This window comes from Helicoverpa zea, chromosome 16 (genome assembly GCF_022581195.2).
Source record: "Helicoverpa zea isolate HzStark_Cry1AcR chromosome 16, ilHelZeax1.1, whole genome shotgun sequence".
Classification (NCBI taxonomy): Eukaryota; Metazoa; Arthropoda; class Insecta; order Lepidoptera; family Noctuidae; genus Helicoverpa; species Helicoverpa zea.
In genome coordinates this window covers 1,872,044-1,890,761 of record NC_061467.1, presented here as the reverse complement: position 1 = coordinate 1,890,761, position 18,718 = coordinate 1,872,044, and the positions used below count along the sequence as shown (strand labels likewise).

The 18,718-nt window shown below is 33.9% G+C and overlaps 1 protein-coding gene across 1 annotated transcript in view; it reads right to left on the bottom strand.

Annotated features, from left to right (window-relative positions):
• The window catches only part of LOC124637440, an 80,963-nt gene that overhangs the window by 4,870 nt on the left and 57,375 nt on the right, over positions 1-18,718 (bottom strand). The window lies entirely within an intron of this gene.

The window sequence follows — 18,718 nt, the reverse complement described above, 5'->3', positions numbered from 1 at the left end:
TAAATTAGGGTGATAAATCGATAGACTCGGACATCAGATTCATCGAAGTAATATGAATTGCCTAGCGTATCTAAAGTAAGAAAAGCCTTTATAACAGGCCTCAATAATGCATAAGTTATTGTTCATTTAGACAAGACTCTCAAAGCTTTCTGTCACTATGGATATTATTGAGATTTTATTTAAACTTTTGGACAGGATTCACACAAACCCTAAAACAGCAAACCATATTATTATAAGGTAGCCCTCAAACTGGTATACAATATATATCAAAAACTTAAGCACCACATTCAAACGCTGTCAGCCATGTTTTACCTGCAATAACAACTGTTATTACTGAAAATGGTGATGGCATTCGTAATGACTAACGTAAGGCCACTGACAAAGAGACTATCCTCTCGTTTGGACCCGCTAATGACCCGCATTGACAAATCGTTCACCTTCGCCCACGTTATGGCTGCAAGGTATAGGAGGAAACGGGTTTGCAAGCTTGAAAAAAATTGAGTGTACCGGCTGCTGATTGTACGTCTTTGACAGTCGTTACAGAACTAGGAATATCGAGATCAGGTCACGGGGCTAAGGAGGCCACATCGACATAGACAGTTGATCTTTGTCAACTCTATTTACTGCTGCTCAGCTACATCTGGTAAGAGTAAAAAGCAACTCCAACATAGACTGGAAAATGATGACTTTATCTAAATTATGATACCTAAATATGATAATCGACTGAAGAAATGTCAGGAATAAGTGCACTTTACATTAAATCCGAATTACAGAAGGCGTCATCCTTAGTTCAAAAAAGGTGACCCAAAGGTACATTGACTGAGGCCTGTAAATCAAATTCTCATGGATTTTATTCCGCTAAGTGTCTCAAAAATCGTAAGGATTTAAACGATTATAAGGATTCGGACAGCGTTAGAGGTCAACTCATCGCTATCGCAACCTCCCACGCTTTACACCAAACGAACCAAAATAAAAGGACCTCTAACGTTACATAAAAAATCCCTAATTCGTTTCACAATTTCCGAACTGAAGGCAGCGGGGCAGTTCTACTTAAATTGGTTACCCGTCATTTCATACTCAGATATATGCAGATATAACGATTGAAATACGGATTTTGTACTCTATTGCTTCCGAAATAACGTCGGAATTTACTTGAGGGGTAATTTTATGATTTGCGTTTGAATACAAAAATAAAAAAGTGTTTCGGTATTTCAACTTTTTGACGGGCAATGAAGCGTGTCCAGGTGTTGGCAACATTGTGGGGTTTTAATTACTTATTAAAGTAATATGATATCAATGTGTAACATTGATTTTGATCTAATTGCCTTGAAATAAGGGTTCGTGCTTAAATTAAGAGCGTACGTAAAACCGTTCGCTTAAAGGTTTTTGAAATATTCAATGGGTTATAAAATATCAAATGGACAAGGAACCGTTTTAGTTTCAAGAATGTCTAAACCGAATTACTAGGTATATAAAAAAAAAATCTTATACTATTATTTTTTATTTTTTTATTAAAGGGTTTACTAACAGCTTCCGTGTAACTTCTTATTAAAATTAGTATAAAAATAAAACTAAACTTGTTGCAATAAATAACTCATAGAGTAATACCTATATAAAAATAATTTTGCTTCTATTCCGCATTATATCATTACAATCTACCTGCAAGACCTTTTAGAAGGGAACCAAAACAACACAAATAATATTTTTATAACTATAAATAAATAAATAAATAGTTTATTTCTTCACTTTGTACATAATTTTACAATACAAAATGACTCACTAACTCAAAATGCTCATAACTCAAAATGACTATAAAACTAGCCACGTGCTTATCACGCTTGCCCGCGCCGAAGCTTGCGCTTGCGCACGTTTCAGACCCACTCGTGGAGTTCAACACGTAAGCGCGGGAAAAACTGTGGGATTGAGGACATGTGCTTTTAAACGTGTATTTTCAGTCTACGTAGTTCTAGACTCGAATGACATATAAAATATAAAAAAGATATTTTATGAAGTAGGGATAGTTAATAACATATTTATGATATTTCTTTGTCTACGAAATTAAGACCAGCATAAAGTGACAATAGATTTCATTTTGCTCTTTAGCTCTCACTTAGGTCTACTGCAGCTCTATTCTTATTTCCACTTCTCATCAAATAACTTTGCCGCTCCGATGTTGACTACCAGTGTCTTCACGAAGTACTAATGCAGCCTACAGAGCCTACAAGTATGTAGCTAACTTCACAGCAGCAATGAACTGTACCTACACTTCAACACTCCTACCCAAAATGTTACCCTATCGTTTCCACACCACACACACACACAAACAAAACACAGTCATTAAACCCTCAATACCTAACTACACACAAGTACATACTAATAAAACACAAGAAAAAAAAAACAAAATACAATCCTCACGCCCACATTCTTACTACCTAGGACTGTAGGTCTAAGTTAGTTCATTGACCGGTCGACGCCCGCGCATTTTGGCGTACACTTATTTTTTTGGGGGCCTCCCTCCCCCCGCCTCGTCGCAGCCTCCCAATCGAGTTGCAGTTTTTAGATGCACCTACTTGAGTCGTATGACTATCTAACGACCCGAATAGAGAGTGGCGTGGAGTAGGTATGTTTTGCAAATATTTGGGACTTGTGTGGGTATGTCAAGATGGCTATGCTCATGGGTATGTAGTCTTTATTGAAGTCACAATTTTTTCGAGGTATTTAAAAGATAGTAAATTGTAAGTACACCTTGGCTGTAGTAACACAGGTTGTGTATTTACCAAACGTTTAAGGATAAGGATAAAGATAAAATAATTGTGCAGGTAATGAATTTTATAACTACGCGGGAAATGGTATTTATTTCACCCTACTTCTTTTACATTTGTTACCCACATATCAGGGTATTTGTGACCAATCCAAATGAAAATATCAATTTAATGAGTAAGGCTACATAGGCTACTTTTTACCAAAGCTCAAAGTAGTAGTCATAGGAAGCAGGCGAATCCTTCTGATTATAGCAGAAGTGCTTTTTTAACGTCAAATTGAAAATGAATTCCCACGAAAAAGTTTCTCCATCTATTTCAACTCCATACCTCTCGGACGCGCACACGCATTCATCCAGAAGTGCGTTGCACTATAGCGAGCCAGTTTGACTAGATTTTTGGCAACGCGCGGCGCATGCGCAGCCCCCCCCCTCCTCCCTCTCCCCTAACCTCGGTCCCACCCCCCCGCACCGACGAACATGGCGTGGTTATGACTTTCTGATGGCTTTTTGAAAGAGATGAAGGATAATATTGTGATAATTAGGATTTTGACGTTAGATTTGATTCGAATGTACGTTAATGCGGTTGGTATCCTTTGTGATTGTGGCAGTAAAAATTCGGATGACATTTTTTTAACTTAAGATTGGTTGGTTTTCTGACCAAAAAAAAATTATTAGTTAAAGTTTTTTTTTTTCAAGATAATAGCAAATTGTTTAATGTCTCAGATTCGATTCCGATAACATTGTTTTTTTTTTTTCTGAAATACCAATTGGGAATTATGAAACTTCGGCTACTGGGCTCAAAGTCAATGACTTTTTTGAGGGTTTTTTTTATCCTGAGTCAAGCTGAATTATTGTAGGTACCTAACGTACCGGACGGAAATTAAAAAGGTAAGTAATTAGAAATCGGTGGCTAAATCAATTCGCCATGTATAATCGATTATCCCTACACTGTAAAACCCAATATTTAGTCACAAACGACCAATTAAAATGGTGCAGTCATCCCATTCACATACCTAAAGAAAAACAAACTTTTTTGTATTTTTGGAAAAGATCAGAGAGTTTTTATACATTTTTTTTATCTGCAGCTGCACTGACACGAAACGACCAATTTGAAAGAAAGCCTTAAACTACTCGTACGCAGTAGTACATTGCTCGATCGGTCCAGTACTAGATTACTTTTATAATTTACAACATTAGTTTACTTGACAAACAAGCTGTACCCAAGACATATAGCACATTTAACATGAATAATTGCACTAAATACTATCGCAGCTGAATATATATCGATAGCCCGGGGCGACGCGAGTTATCGGCGCTAACGGTCAGCGGTCGGACCTCTGCCGAAATACCTATAGGTACGTACCGATAGCAGAATAAATTGATGTAACTTTACACTAATATCTATACTTTCAAAGCAGCACTGCAAGTTCACAAGAACGCCCGGATCAAAAGTAGTTTCCAGAGTCTAGACACAATTTTTCGCGAATTCATGCAAACAAATTTTCCAGCTTTATTTTTATACCTGTGCTACTTGTTACTCTTTGATGCCAAAACTACTAAAATGAGCATCAGAAACACCAACAAACTACTTATACCCGGGTGCCGGACCGCCCGGGATATCACGGTCAACAGCTAGTGGGTATATGAATTTGGATTTCGACTTTAAAAAACTGCACATTTATTAGTTAACATAATCGCCTTTTGCATTTTTTTTCCGTTTTTATACACTCATATTAAAATTAACCTGATGCTCACTGCAATTAATGACAACGTTATTCACATAAAATCCAACGCACTGAACCAGGAAAAAAGGAACACAGTACCTAACTTAAACCTCATATCTCTCTCAACCATAGTACAGCAATTTACCAAGCTACCTCCACATACCGGCAACCGGATGGCCAAGCTAAACACATTACTAGCGATACCTCAAAGGCATCTAGGGCATTAATTAACTCCAAAGCCCTTGTGTCAGACCCTGTATCTTCTGACCTTAGATCAAAGGGACCCTTGAATTTCAGACTGAGGAAAGGTCAACTGTATTTTGTTCCTGTGCTCTAAAAATAACAATAAAGAGACCTTTGTTTTATCTAATCTTTATAAGTTATTCGATTGAAGAGTTTGTTTGATAGTCTTTTGAGACAAAGTGGATTGATGATTGAGATGAAAGACATAAGGTTTTCGCTTTGTAAGACATTTGGTATGACAAAACAAAGTGAGTACTTTATTATTACTTTTTAGTACCTACTACAAGTTAATTAAAGGACACATTCATTAAATTAAAGTTTCATCTTTACTAATATTTCGATTGCGAAAGTAACTCTTTCTGTTGATCGAAAGGTACACAGACAGAAGGCTACTTTTTGCTCGGTTGCTGGAAGTGGCTCTCCCGGAACGTGGGTGAAACAATCAGTAAATAATAAAAAAGTTTTAAAAAATTGGCTCTTATCTCACCCCTTTTTTTGTATCGTTACATTCCAAGACCTATCTGAATGTTGGCCCGACCCGGAAGGCTTCTTGGCGCGTCCCCTTTTATTTGCATTCAGCACCGAATGGCCGACACAGCTATACCTACCATCCGGTTACCGTCTTTCAAACATCCTACCTTTCCCCCAATTGTGTAAATAGGTATCTATTGAAACACCTTCATAATTTTTCAGGAATTTCGGGGTCGTCTTTGCAGGAATTGGGGGTTAAAGAAAGACTTTTATAGGCTGTTTTATCGGTCTGAAGTGTATTCTTTTAGAAATGTGGCGATGTTTTGGTCTACAACTCATTTATTTCGGTTCAAAGCAACTCTTGAAATTAAAGAACATTTTTTTGCAAACAAATCATGACATGTATTGTGTAAGCGTCATCGCAAGTCCACTACATAGTAGTATAAACGCAAGTATATATTTGCACACAAAAGTTGCATTTTCGTGGACATTTAAGAAGTACTTAACATTTGAATTGAAAACAGTTTCGGAGTTAAACATCAGACCAAAAAAAAAACATAAGTTATAAGATCACGCCTCATATCTGCAATTAATTTAGATAAGACATCAAAAAACTGTTTCACGTCTGAATATCCGCTACCAGTCATCGAATTCACCTTAACATATTACTACTAAAAGCTTTCGTCTCATGTGAAATCAGTAGCTAAACGAATCAAGTCTACAAGGACCGTCAAGTACCCCCGTATTCCCCAGCCACTTGTCCTATATGTTATTCAGTTGTGAGTAATCCCTTCAGGGTTGGTTCACCCTCTGAAACTTGGGTGTTTTGTGAAGATTGTGCGTTATAAGCGTAGTAAGAATAATTGTATATTTTAAAAGTTGAGATAATTGTGAGTGAGAATAATGTCGTTTGTGTTGGAGTTTCAGGTCAAGAAGTGTGGCAGTTATTACCAGAGACAGGCCCATCTCTTATGAAATAACTTTGCAAAAAACTTCCAAGAAGATACAGCTAATGTCACCCGTGCAACTTTCATAGCGATTCTATAATTTCGGGGAGTTTAGGATAAAAAACAATAAAAAAAATCTTCTTCATAATATTATCTGGTAAAGATTATTACTTTTGTACTTTACTCATATTATATCCAAAAACTAAAGCCCAACCTTTCTATCGAAATCACATTAGTTCAAAAATTTCGTGAGCTAAAAAAGATGTCCACAAAAGTTTCATAATATCTAAGTCCAGACTTTGAAAGCCAATACAAAACTTTGTCCACAAACAACTATCACATATGCATAAAAATAAACGCAAAGTTGAATAAAAATTCAGTTCTATTTAGCTTAGTAAGGTTTTACAAACCATTTCTGAACATTTTCAGCTGAAAGAGAACCTTCATGAAAAACTCGAATGGTACATTACAAGAGTAATATCTCGCGCGCCGTGTAAGCTAAAAGGCTCACAAAGAATAAACTCCAACATACAACATTACATATATTCTTATCCTACTTGCAACAAAGGCAGTGCAAGTTTTCCGAAACTCCAAGCAAAAACAACAGCCTTAGTACGATCACACTGCAAACTTTTAGTCGGCCGATAGTTTGTTTGGGCTCATAAATCAGTATGAAGAAGAATGGTACTACGCACATTACAAAGATTAAGCATTTAGCTGGTGTCAGACCGACTGAAAACTTAATTTGGAATAAATATTTCCTTAAAGAAAATGTTAGCGAACTATCGGGTAGACTATCGGCCGACTGTTTAGTCTACAGTTTACTCTTACGTACATAGTTGAGTCGCGAACATTCAACCGTAATGAAAAAATCTCGTAAACACACTTAATGCTGTTTTTATGAGCGATATTATCTCTATGCATATCGTAAAATATAACATTTTAACTCTCGTCGTAACTCTAATTTTGTTAAATTTTATACGACCATGATTTTCGGTTGAAACTTCAAGTAATGTCGGATCTTTAAGAGGTACATAACTAATATACTTAAAAGGCAAATTGTTGCAACACATTTATCTGAATTCTAATCCTGTACCTATGCCTCATTTCATCTAAATCCATTCATTATTTTCTGAGTAAAAGTGACAAACAACCGATACTCTTTATCAAGTCTTCACATGTACATATTTCTAAATCATCTGGACTGCACATAATACATATATGTATAAGTAATTCCGATTTACGACAACAATAACAATTTCTAACAAAAAATAAATAAACCGACTAATATAAAATGATGTAACTGCTGCGTGAAACAGAGAGCTTTCTTAAAATGTCTCGACGTTATCATAATGTGTTACTGCGGCAACACTCTAATGTAGTACAATTTACACAATATCCTATTGTCTTGAAAATTTTATTATTTACAAAACCTTGTTAAATATGAGCATTCTGAACTGTAATTTTGCAAATGGAATTTATTTTTGTACCTACTTACTAAAAACATTTACATAGATACAAAACATAGTAAGATGAATATTAGCAATATTTTACGTTATGTCACCGTTTTTTTAAAACTACAATTTTCAGTACAAATTGGAAAGTGTCCAAAGATTTATTGGTAATGTTATAGAAAAAAATAAAAAACAAGGCAATAATCTGCTGTATGAAACGGAGAGCGACCTTACAATGTCTCGACGTTATCATAATGTGTTACTGCGGGCACTCTAATGGAAGAAGACAATTTACACAATATTCCCTTGTTTTGTGTTTGGTAGACAGTGCACTTTCTTTACAACTAATTGGAAGAAAGAAAAATATACTATTTACAAAATTTTGTTAAAATATGAACATTCTGAACTGTATTTTTGCTTATTGTATTTAGTTTTGCATGTATTATAGCATTTAGCGTAAAGTAAATACGATGGTATAGGGGCATCATTTGAGAATAATTTCAACCCTAAAAATATATACGGGGTCGAATTGAAAACCTCCTTCTTATTTCGGGCGGTTGAAAACTTCATTGTACAATAGCAAATACACAAAAGCGAATTAACTAATTATCCTCAACATTTTGCCAAAGCAAAAGTAAAAGTCGCCATTTTCCGCAAAGAAATCTCTTTATTTCTACGAATCGGCACAACTTAACGTCTAATTACGTAAAATGGAGCGCGCGTAACGATGCGGTGACGAATTCTACGTAACTCATTCAAATAGCGCGCAAGTGGGACGACTGCGTTAGCGGGAGAAAGCAATGCGCGCGCGCAGCTTTGAAGTTATCGATCATGAGTAGGGTGACTGTGATGTTTGACATTTCAGTATTGTAGCAAAACTTAAACTTTTGTATGAAGTTTATAAGCTACGAAGACAATATATTTATCATAGTTAAATTGTATCAGGCCGGTCATATTTCTATAAATAAAATTGCGTAAAAGCTGAAGTTTAATATAAACATATTTTTGAGCCGTCTCAACTGCCATATTGTAATCATTTACAATTCTTTTTTATCCCAGTAAAAGCTGAAAGCCCTGATACATCAGTAGAAATAAAAGAAAATTCTTTGTAAAAATTCTAGTAATGAATCTTTATTATTTTTTTAACTTGATATCCTTCTACATAAAAAAATAATGTCCCTCACTTGGTCACTGAGTTATGGTCACCCTATTGGGTTTCTTCTGAAGGGTGTGGTGAGCCGCTAACGCCGTGGAGAAAGTTTGTACTTATAACTATACCATTTCAGGATATACACATTAATCATATTTTATTGGCTCCTGTCTCACTATCAAGATTTCAGTGATACCTACTGGCTTTTTTGGATAAGTGCGAGTTGTGGTGGTAAATGAAAAACAATTTCAATTACGTGGCAGAACTTCTTATCTGTCTATTGTGATTTATTTTGTCAGATTTACAATTTGGTGATAAAGTTAATGAATGTAATTATTGTCACATTATGTGTCTATATACATAACATATAAGCTTATCTTTCTTTTAATAAATTATAATCATTGCTTTTTAATATGAATGTTTTATATTTAATTGCTTTTTAAGTATGTAAGCGTAAGCAAACATTGAATTAAGAACATTTAAAAATATTTTTTTCTCTATTTCATAATCGTATTTTTTTCAGGATCGTTTGAAATCATAATATGGTAGTAGAAGAAGTCACATAGTCAATCGCTCTTTCAAGACATTTGGAGAAAAACTGGGCTAATTATGATGATTATAAATCATGCAGGCTTCTATTATTTTATATATTTATTAGGTCCATAATTACATCTTGATACCCATTTCACATTAAAGGAACAATAAAGATTCTCCACGGTCCCAAAATTTAATATTTAATAACTATAACTTTCAGCAACCTTTTGTATCGGACACCCAGTTACGTTATCTCATATATAAGCAATAAATTGTAGTTAGGGGTCGTCGCTTCGATTCCCCAGTAATGAGAGAAAGGCCCGTATAACTGGGTCAGTTAAAGTTAACTTTAACTTGTGGTTACGTACAATGGGGTTACTGTAGGTGTGTGGTTAAGGTGTCTAGTTAACATGATTATAAGAAGAGGCTCTTCAGTATTTCTGAACTGGAAACTGGTTTAAAACAAAGTTTATTAAAGCATAGTGACTATGTGTCAACTCCGATTAATCCGGTGGTAGGTTGGTAGAAAATGCCTTGTGGTATAAATCCGCTTATATACTATTTTGAGCACATGAAGTTTAAATAAATAAATAAATAAAAAGATTAACAATTTAAATAGTATGTGGGCTACCTGTTATACAAACAATTATGAGATCTACATATATTAAAGAATATGAATGAATTTTGAACTCTGAGAAGAAAACATGCTGAACAACGGATACCTTTGGACTTTAAAAAGTAGATCTTTTTATAACTTAATCAATCTGAAATAATCAGAGATACAATCTCAAGCTTGATTTTACATTACGTATTAATTCAGATTTTATGCAAATAAACTAATCAGTATTAACTGGATACCAAAGGTGGGGTTCCTAAAAGGCTAAAGAAACTCGAAAAAGGCTTAAAATATTAAAGTGAGCGCACACCTGCTAATTAGAGGCATCGGCAGATGTGCCAACGTTTGAAAGTTGACATGTATTGCAAAAACTTTGGGGTAAACGCGAGAATTACCGTCCATAACTTTGTTGATTAAGTTTGAAAGTTGTGTAATAAAACTGCTCACTTTTAAGGTATAACACTGATTTGTATCTTATAGTACGTTAATTTTAGATTAAATATTTAAAAAAGAAGTTTTACTTACAAAAAAATATGAAAAAATAAGTACCACAGTACTAGCTTTTTACCACAAATAACTAAAGTCTTTGTCATCATCTGCCTAGCCTTTTCCCAACTATGTTGGGGTCGGCTTCTAGTCTTACCGGTTGAGTACCAGTGCTTTACAAAAAGCGACTACCCTATCTGATCTCCTCAATTCTGTCTCCTGGGCAACTCAATACCCTTTGGTAAGAATTAACGTCCATAATTTGTTTACTAATAAAATTTTAGAGCATAATATTGATTTACATTTCATTTCACTTAAATTTTGGCCTTAATACTAACAAAAATAAACATTTAGGCTTTTTTACCATAAATAACTCAAGTCTTTATATTTACATGAATAATGGAGTAAGTTTAACAAAATTGAGAAAACCCAGTCGGCCGTTAGTAAAATAAAATGCCCGAGGGCCTAATAACGGGGTTCTAGCCAATAATTGTTTAACCTACCGTAATTAACTTGAAGCCACAATTTCCTAATCTTTTGTTTATCTTTGGAAGTTCAAACCTTTTTTAATATGTTAACGGTGTTAAAATATGTTGCTGGGAAGTTTGTTCTTCACCGCTTCTTCTTTTCAGCCATAACACTAGGAAGTGGTCAATGGTTTCGTTTTGGGGGTGCTGTCCTTTTGTAATTTTGACGCCAAAAAAGTGCTAAAAACTAGCCTGCTTTCAATAAACGCTTTTGACTTTGATTTTGACTTTAAGTTTTAGCGATACATATTATTAACCTTGCTTGAGTTTAGAGAGTGTAAGCGTAGTTTTTGAGTCACATCAGTAATTCATACTTTTGATATACTGCCATCTCAAGTCTTGCTCTAGACACCGCACATATCTTAGAAATATTTATTAGAAAAAGTTTCATAAAAGTTTTTATGAAACATTATTCTTTCTAAGTATAACTTTCGGTAGACATTCGCGCAGTAAGCGAATAAGTATAAGAGCCAAATCATTGATTTGAAAGTTAAACTTTTTGAACTACATTTGTGTCAGATAAACATCACAAATCATAGGCTTCACAAATATTTTGTTCTTTGGATTGAAATAATTAAAGCTTTTTTGATTTTACGTTATGTCACCGTTTTTTTAAAACTACAATTTTCAGTACAAATTGGAAAGTGTCCAAAGATTTATTAGTAATGTTATAGAAAAAAATAAAAAACAAGGCAATAATCTCCTGTATGAAACGGAGAGCGACCTTACAATGTCTCGACGTTATCATAATGTGTTACTGCGGGCACTCTAATGGAAGAAGACAATTTACACAATATTCCCTTGTTTTGTGTTTGGTAGACAGTGCACTTTCTTTACAACTAATTGGAAGAAAGAAAAATATACTATTTACAAATTTTTTTTAAAATATGAACATTCTGAACTGTATTTTTGCTTATTGTATTTAGTTTTGCATGTATTATAGCATTTAGCGTAAAGTAAATACGATGGTATAGGGGCATCATTTGAGAATAATTTCAACCCTAAAAATATATACGGGGTCGAATTGAAAACCTCCTTCTTATTTCGGGCGGTTGAAAACTTCATTGTACAATAGCAAATACACAAAAGCGAATTAACTAATTATCCTCAACATTTTGCCAAAGCAAAAGTAAAAGTCGCCATTTTCCGCAAAGAAATCTCTTTATTTCTACGAATAGGCACAACTTAACGTCTAATTACGTAAAATGGAGCGCGCGTAACGATGCGGTGACGAATTCTACGTAACTCATTCAAATAGCGCGCAAGTGGGACGACTGCGTTAGCGGGAGAAAGCAATGCGCGCGCGCAGCTTTGAAGTTATCGATCATGAGTAGGGTGACTGTGATGTTTGACATTTCAGTATTGTAGCAAAACTTAAACTTTTGTATGAAGTTTATAAGCTACGAAGACAATATATTTATCATAGTTAAATTTAATAGTAATATTTATGTATAATATTTATAGAAATATGAGCGGCCTGTATCAGGCCGCTCATATTTCTATCTATAAATAAAATTGCGTAAAAGCTGAAGTTTAATATAAACATATTTTTGAGTCGTCTCAACTGCCATATTGTAATCATTTACAATTCTTTTTTATCCCAGTATAAGCTGAAAGCCCTGATACATCAGTAGAAATAAAAGAAAATTCTTTGTAAAAATTCTAGTAATGAATCTTTATTATTTTTTTAACTTGATATCCTTCTACATAAAAAAATAATGTCCCTCACTTGGTCACTGAGTTATGGTCACCCTATTGGGTTTCTTCTGAAGGGTGTGGTGAGCCGCTAACGCCGTGGAGAAAGTTTGTACTTATAACTATACCACTTCAGGATATACACATTAATCATATTTTATTGGCTCCTGTCTCACTATCAAGATTTCAGTGATACCTACTGGCTTTTTTGGATAAGTGCGAGTTGTGGTGGTAAATGAAAAACAATTTCAATTACGTGGCAGAACTTCTTATCTGTCTATTGTGATTTATTTTGTCAGATTTACAATTTGGTGATAAAGTTAATGAATGTAATTATTGTCACATTATGTGTCTAGATACATAACATACAAGCTTATCTTTCTTTTAATAAATTATAATCATTGCTTTTTAATATGAATGTTTTATATTTAATTGCTTTTTAATATGAATCTTTTATATTTAATTGCTTTTTAAGTATGTAAGCGTAAGCAAACATTGAATTAAGAACATTTAAACATATTTTTTTCTCTATTTCATAATCGTATTTTTTTCAGGATCGTTTGAAATCATAATATGGTAGTAGAAGAAGTCACATAGTCAATCGCTCTTTCAAGACATTTGGAGAAAAACTGGGCTAATTATGATGATTATAAATCATGCAGGCTTCTATTATTTTATATATATATTAGGTCCATAATTACATCTTGATACCCATTTTACATTAAAGGAACAATAAAGATTCTCCACGGTCCCAAAATTTAATATTTAATAACTATAACTTTCAGCAACCTTTTGTATCGGACACCCAGTTACGTTATCTCATATATAAGCAATAAATTGTAGTTAGGGGTCGGCGCTTCGATTCCCCAGTAATGAGAGAAAGGCCCGTATAACTGGGTCAGTTAAAGTTAACTTTAACTTGTGGTTACGTACAATGGGGTTACTGGAGGTGTGTGGTTAAGGTGTCTAGTTAACATGTTTATAAGAAGAGGCTCTTCAGTATTTCTGAACTGGAAACTGGTTTAAAACAAAGTTTATTAAAGCATAGTGACTATGTCAACTCCGTTTAATCCGGTGGTAGGTTGGTAGAAAATGCCTTGTGGTATAAATCCGCTTATATACTATTTTGAGCACATGAAGTTTAAATAAATAAAAAGATTAGAGTTAACAATTTAAATAAAGTATGTGGGCTACCTGTTATACAAACAATTATGAGATCTACATATATCAAAGAATATGAATGAATTTTGAACTCTGAGAAGAAAACATGCTGAACAACGGATACCTTTGGACTTTAAAAAGTAGATCTTTTTATAACTTAATCAATCTGAAATAATCAGAGATACAATCTCAAGCTTGATTTTACATTGCGTATTAATTCAGATTTTATGCAAATAAACTAATCAGTATTAACTGGATACCAAAGGTGGGGTTCCTAAAAGGCTAAAGAAACTCGAAAAAGGCTTAAAATATTAAAGTGAGCGCACACCTGCTAATTAGAGGCATCGGCAGATGTGCCAACGTTTGAAAGTTGACATGTATTGCAAAAACTTTGGGGTAAACGCGAGAATTACCGTCCATAACTTTGTTGATTAAGTTTGAAAGTTGTGTAATAAAACTGCTCACTTTTAAGGTATAACACTGATTTGTATCTTATAGTACGTTAATTTTAGATTAAATATTTAAAAAAGAAGTTTTACTTACAAAAAAATATGAAAAAATAAGTGCCACAGTACTAGCTTTTTACCACAAATAACTAAAGTCTTTGTCATCATCTGCCTAGCCTTTTCCCAACTATGTTGGGGTCGGCTTCTAGTTTTACCGGTTGAGTACCAGTGCTTTACAAAAAGCGACTACCCTATCTGATCTCCTCAATTCTGTCTCCTGGGCAACTCAATACCCTTTGATAAGAATTAACGTCCATAATTTGTGTACTAATAAAAGTTTTAAAGCTGAGTAATAAAACTGCTAAATTTTAGAGCATAATATTGATTTACATTTCATTTCACTTAAATTTTAGCCTTAATACTAACAAAAATAAAGATTTAGGCTTTTTTACCATAAATAACTCAAGTCTTTATATTTACATGAATAATGGAGTAAGTTTAACAAAATTGAGAAAACCCAGTCGGCCGTTAATAAAATAAAATGCCCGAGGGCCTAATAACGGGGTTCTAGCCAATAATTGTTGAACCTACCGTAATTAACTTGAAGCCACAATTTTCTAATCTTTTGTTTATCTTTGGAAGTTCAAACCTTTTTTAATATGTTAACGGTGTTAAAATATGTTGCTGGGAAGTTTGTTCTTCACCGTTTCTTCTTTTCAGCCATAACACTAGGAAGTGGTCAATGGTTTCGTTTTGGGGGTGCTGTCCTTTTGTAATTTTGACGCCAAAAAAGTGCTAAAAACTAGCCTGCTCTCAATAAACGCTTTTGACTTTGATTTTGACTTTAAGTTTTAGCGATACATATTATTAACCTTGCTTGAGTTTAGAGAGTGTAAGCGTAGTTTTTGGGTCACATCAGTAATTCATACTTTTGATATACTGCCGTCTCAAGTCTTGCTCTAGACACCGCACATATCTTAGAAATATTTATTAGAAAAAGTTTCATAAAAGTTTTTATGAAACATTATTCTTTCTAAGTATAACTTTCGGTAGACATTCGCGCAGTAAGCGAATAAGTATAAGAGCCAAATCATTGATTTGAAAGTTAAACTTTTTGAACTACATTTGTGTCAGATAAACATCACAAATCATAGGCTTCACAAATATTTTGTTCTTTGGATTGAAATAATTAAAGCTTTTTTTCAAAACTAAGTTTATAGAAAATTATACAGTATCATACAAATAAAATCAATAAAATATAATAGAAATATCAAGAAAAGTAATTTAATACGAATTTATAACTAACAGCAATTTTCCATGATTATCACACTCAATCACCGAAAAATAATATTGGCACATAAAATCATAAATAATACCAAGGACGATTACTGCCACGCTCACCCTGCACGAGTCCTTAAATATCGAGTTTGCCTTTATTATTAGCAGAGAAAGTCCGTGTTTGGGGTAACCTTACGAAATACTGCGCATCACTCTTTATGTAGGCAGGTTAAAATGGATCCAATGTTATATATTGTAAAAACATGCTTTGTTTAATGTGGGTCGAGGATTTAGCAATATTTGTAAGAACAAATTAGTCAAATATACTTAAATGAAAAAAAGTTTTCTCATTATTCGTCACAGATCAACGGTACCCAAGTATACATAATATACTATTATTAGCCGTTTCCCACGGTTTTATAGCGTCCTTTGGGAACTACTGCCCCTGCCGAGATTAAATATAACCCGTTTCCAACAGTGAAAGAATTTTCCAAATCTGTTCCATAGTTTCGGAGCCTTTACGGTACAAACAAACAAATTATCATAATAATAGCTTTATTCTGTGTGTGTTATTGTTTATTATTTAAATGCATTTATACAAACTCAGAAACGACTAACTCGATTTTAAAAATTCTTGAAAGTCCATAAAACTGTTGAAATAACACAGATTGTTCAATTTGATGAATTCCCATGCTAACAGCCGTTATGTTAAATATTTGTGTATTCCCTGAGCACGGTGGAGTCACGGTCTATTTCCTGACGAACCTGGTGGAACTCCCTGCATTGCAGGTTATATACCCATGCAAATGAAATTGCTTCGTCTGTTTGTCATTTAATAAAATATAATAGAACTATAGTAAACCTTGTATATTGTGTAATGAAAGGTTCACATGTTCAGCTAAATTCAATGTTATTTAATGACTCTTTAGATTAGACTTTCGTAAGTGCTTTTAAAGGCTTAAGTACCTAAAACAAGTTGACTTTTGAAACACAATTAATATAACTAAATATACTCTGGATATTTTGTCTAACTTAAATGTTTGGTAGATGCGGTAGATATTATTGAGAATATCTTATAACCTTTTTTTTTAATTAAAAATACTTTATAATTGTATCACGAGTAACGCCGTGGGTAACGACTAGTCATGAAGTAATACCGTAACTACTAAACGGTTTTTAAATATTGTTATAGAGGTAATGATCAGTACTGGGATTCTATAAAACTCGATCAACAACTCGCATTTCACTTCGATTCGTAATGTCATTTCATACTTTAGGGGAGGTAGGGGAGGGATGGGCACTTTTTCACAATTTATTGCATAAAAAATCAGATTTTACAGATCATTATCAACTTTTATTGCCATTTCTTATATTCGGCTAGATATAATGAAAGAGCTTTCCTAAAAATTACAATCAGTTTCAACATTACGAGATATTTAAACGGTTTTGTTTAAATCTCTAGTTTGCCTCCTTGTTGCTTCAGCAATTATTTCAAGCTCTTCTACTCTTTCTTCCTCGGAAATAGAGATTGCCGGAATTCCCGCGCGATTGCACATGTTGTGCAAAACACAACATGCAATTACTATTTTTGCAACTACATCTGGATGGTAGTCGAGTACTCTGTGTACTAATAAGCACCTAAATCGTCCTTTTAGGAGGCCTATTGTTCTCTCAACTGAGTTGCGAGCAGTTGAATGACGCTTATTGTAATAAGCTTCAGGGGAATTCTCTTCAGCGCCACTAATTGGCGTCATGAGGTAGGCACGCTGAGCATATCCTGAATCACCTGAAAAAAAAATAACTATGTAGTTTTTATACTTAGTAATTAGGCTTATATTCTGAAGCAGGGTCAGGAAAGGATCTACTTACCGAGCAAAACTACTTCTTCACCAGCATTTGTTAATGCCTCTAAATGGTCTTTGATAGCACTATAATTAAAAATGAAGCTATCGTGAGTAGCTCCTCCATATGTGGGATCCACGTGTAAAATATTTAAATCTGCATCTGTTATCTGAAAAAGAAATAAATTACAATGACTCTATTATACCTAATTATAATTGATTACAACATTGAAATCCATTTTACCAATTGCACATTTCTTGCATGGTAGCCTTTGCGGCAGTAAAACCGTTCTTCGTTCTCTGCTGGTCTCTTCATTGCCACCAGAGTGCCATCAATACAGCCTATGGTGGCTGGAAACCCAAACCTTTTGTAGAACCTGTAATTTACAATAATCACTAACATGATCAACTGTAAAAATAAAAGGGTCAGTTTAATTATAATAATATTAAAATTATATTATATCTAGGTACTAACCTTTCTTTTAAAATTTGCCTTTCTTGCTGATTTTGAGGAAACCTTATATATTTTTTTACTACGGCCGGATTGTTCAGAGCTTCCACTACTTCATTTATGCAACGAGATGCAGACGGTTGCGATAAATAAGTTCTGATGCCCTCTTTAATAACCTTCTGGTAACTGCCACTAGCCAAGAATGATAAAGTACATAGTATCTGTGAAACAATAAATCAATAAAAAATGTAATACCTACTTTATCTGGATTTAGTGAAAACAAAATTGAGACCAATTTGGTTATTTTCATGCTTAAGAGAATACCAATATTATAACTGAAGTACAGAGGCTTTTGAAAACATATCAGCTGGCGGGGAAACCACATAAAGGGAATACTCCTTATTAAGAACTAAGTGTTTTTCTTATTATTGTGTGCTTGATTACAATTTTTCAACTATAAACTGTGTCAATACTTACTTTTACACGAGTTGTAAGTCCTTTGCCTCGACGTTTTGTGGGCTTTATCAGGGGCAGTAAATCAGACTCCAGTTGGTCAATTAGCTCCTTTGACAATCTATATATGCTCACATAGTCATCATCGCGAGTTAATAAAGGTAAACTACGAATTCTAGCAGATTGTTGACGCTTTTCTAAATTATCTAAAGCATGAGCTTCTTCTAATAAAGATTTAAGCAAAAACATTCTAGCCGTCGTTAAATGTAGGCACTTAATCACTTTAAAACACTTAGAACTTTATTTAAACACTATTTTAAATATAATAGTCTCTAGATCAAGTTGGCAACGGTACCTGAAACAAGATTCTATAAAGGATTTTTCGCGCAGATTTATAACCTCACAAATTTTCACTGACGAAGAAAAGCCTCCCTACCATAGAGAGCATTGGACACTTTTGACTTAGTTTATGAAAAAAAA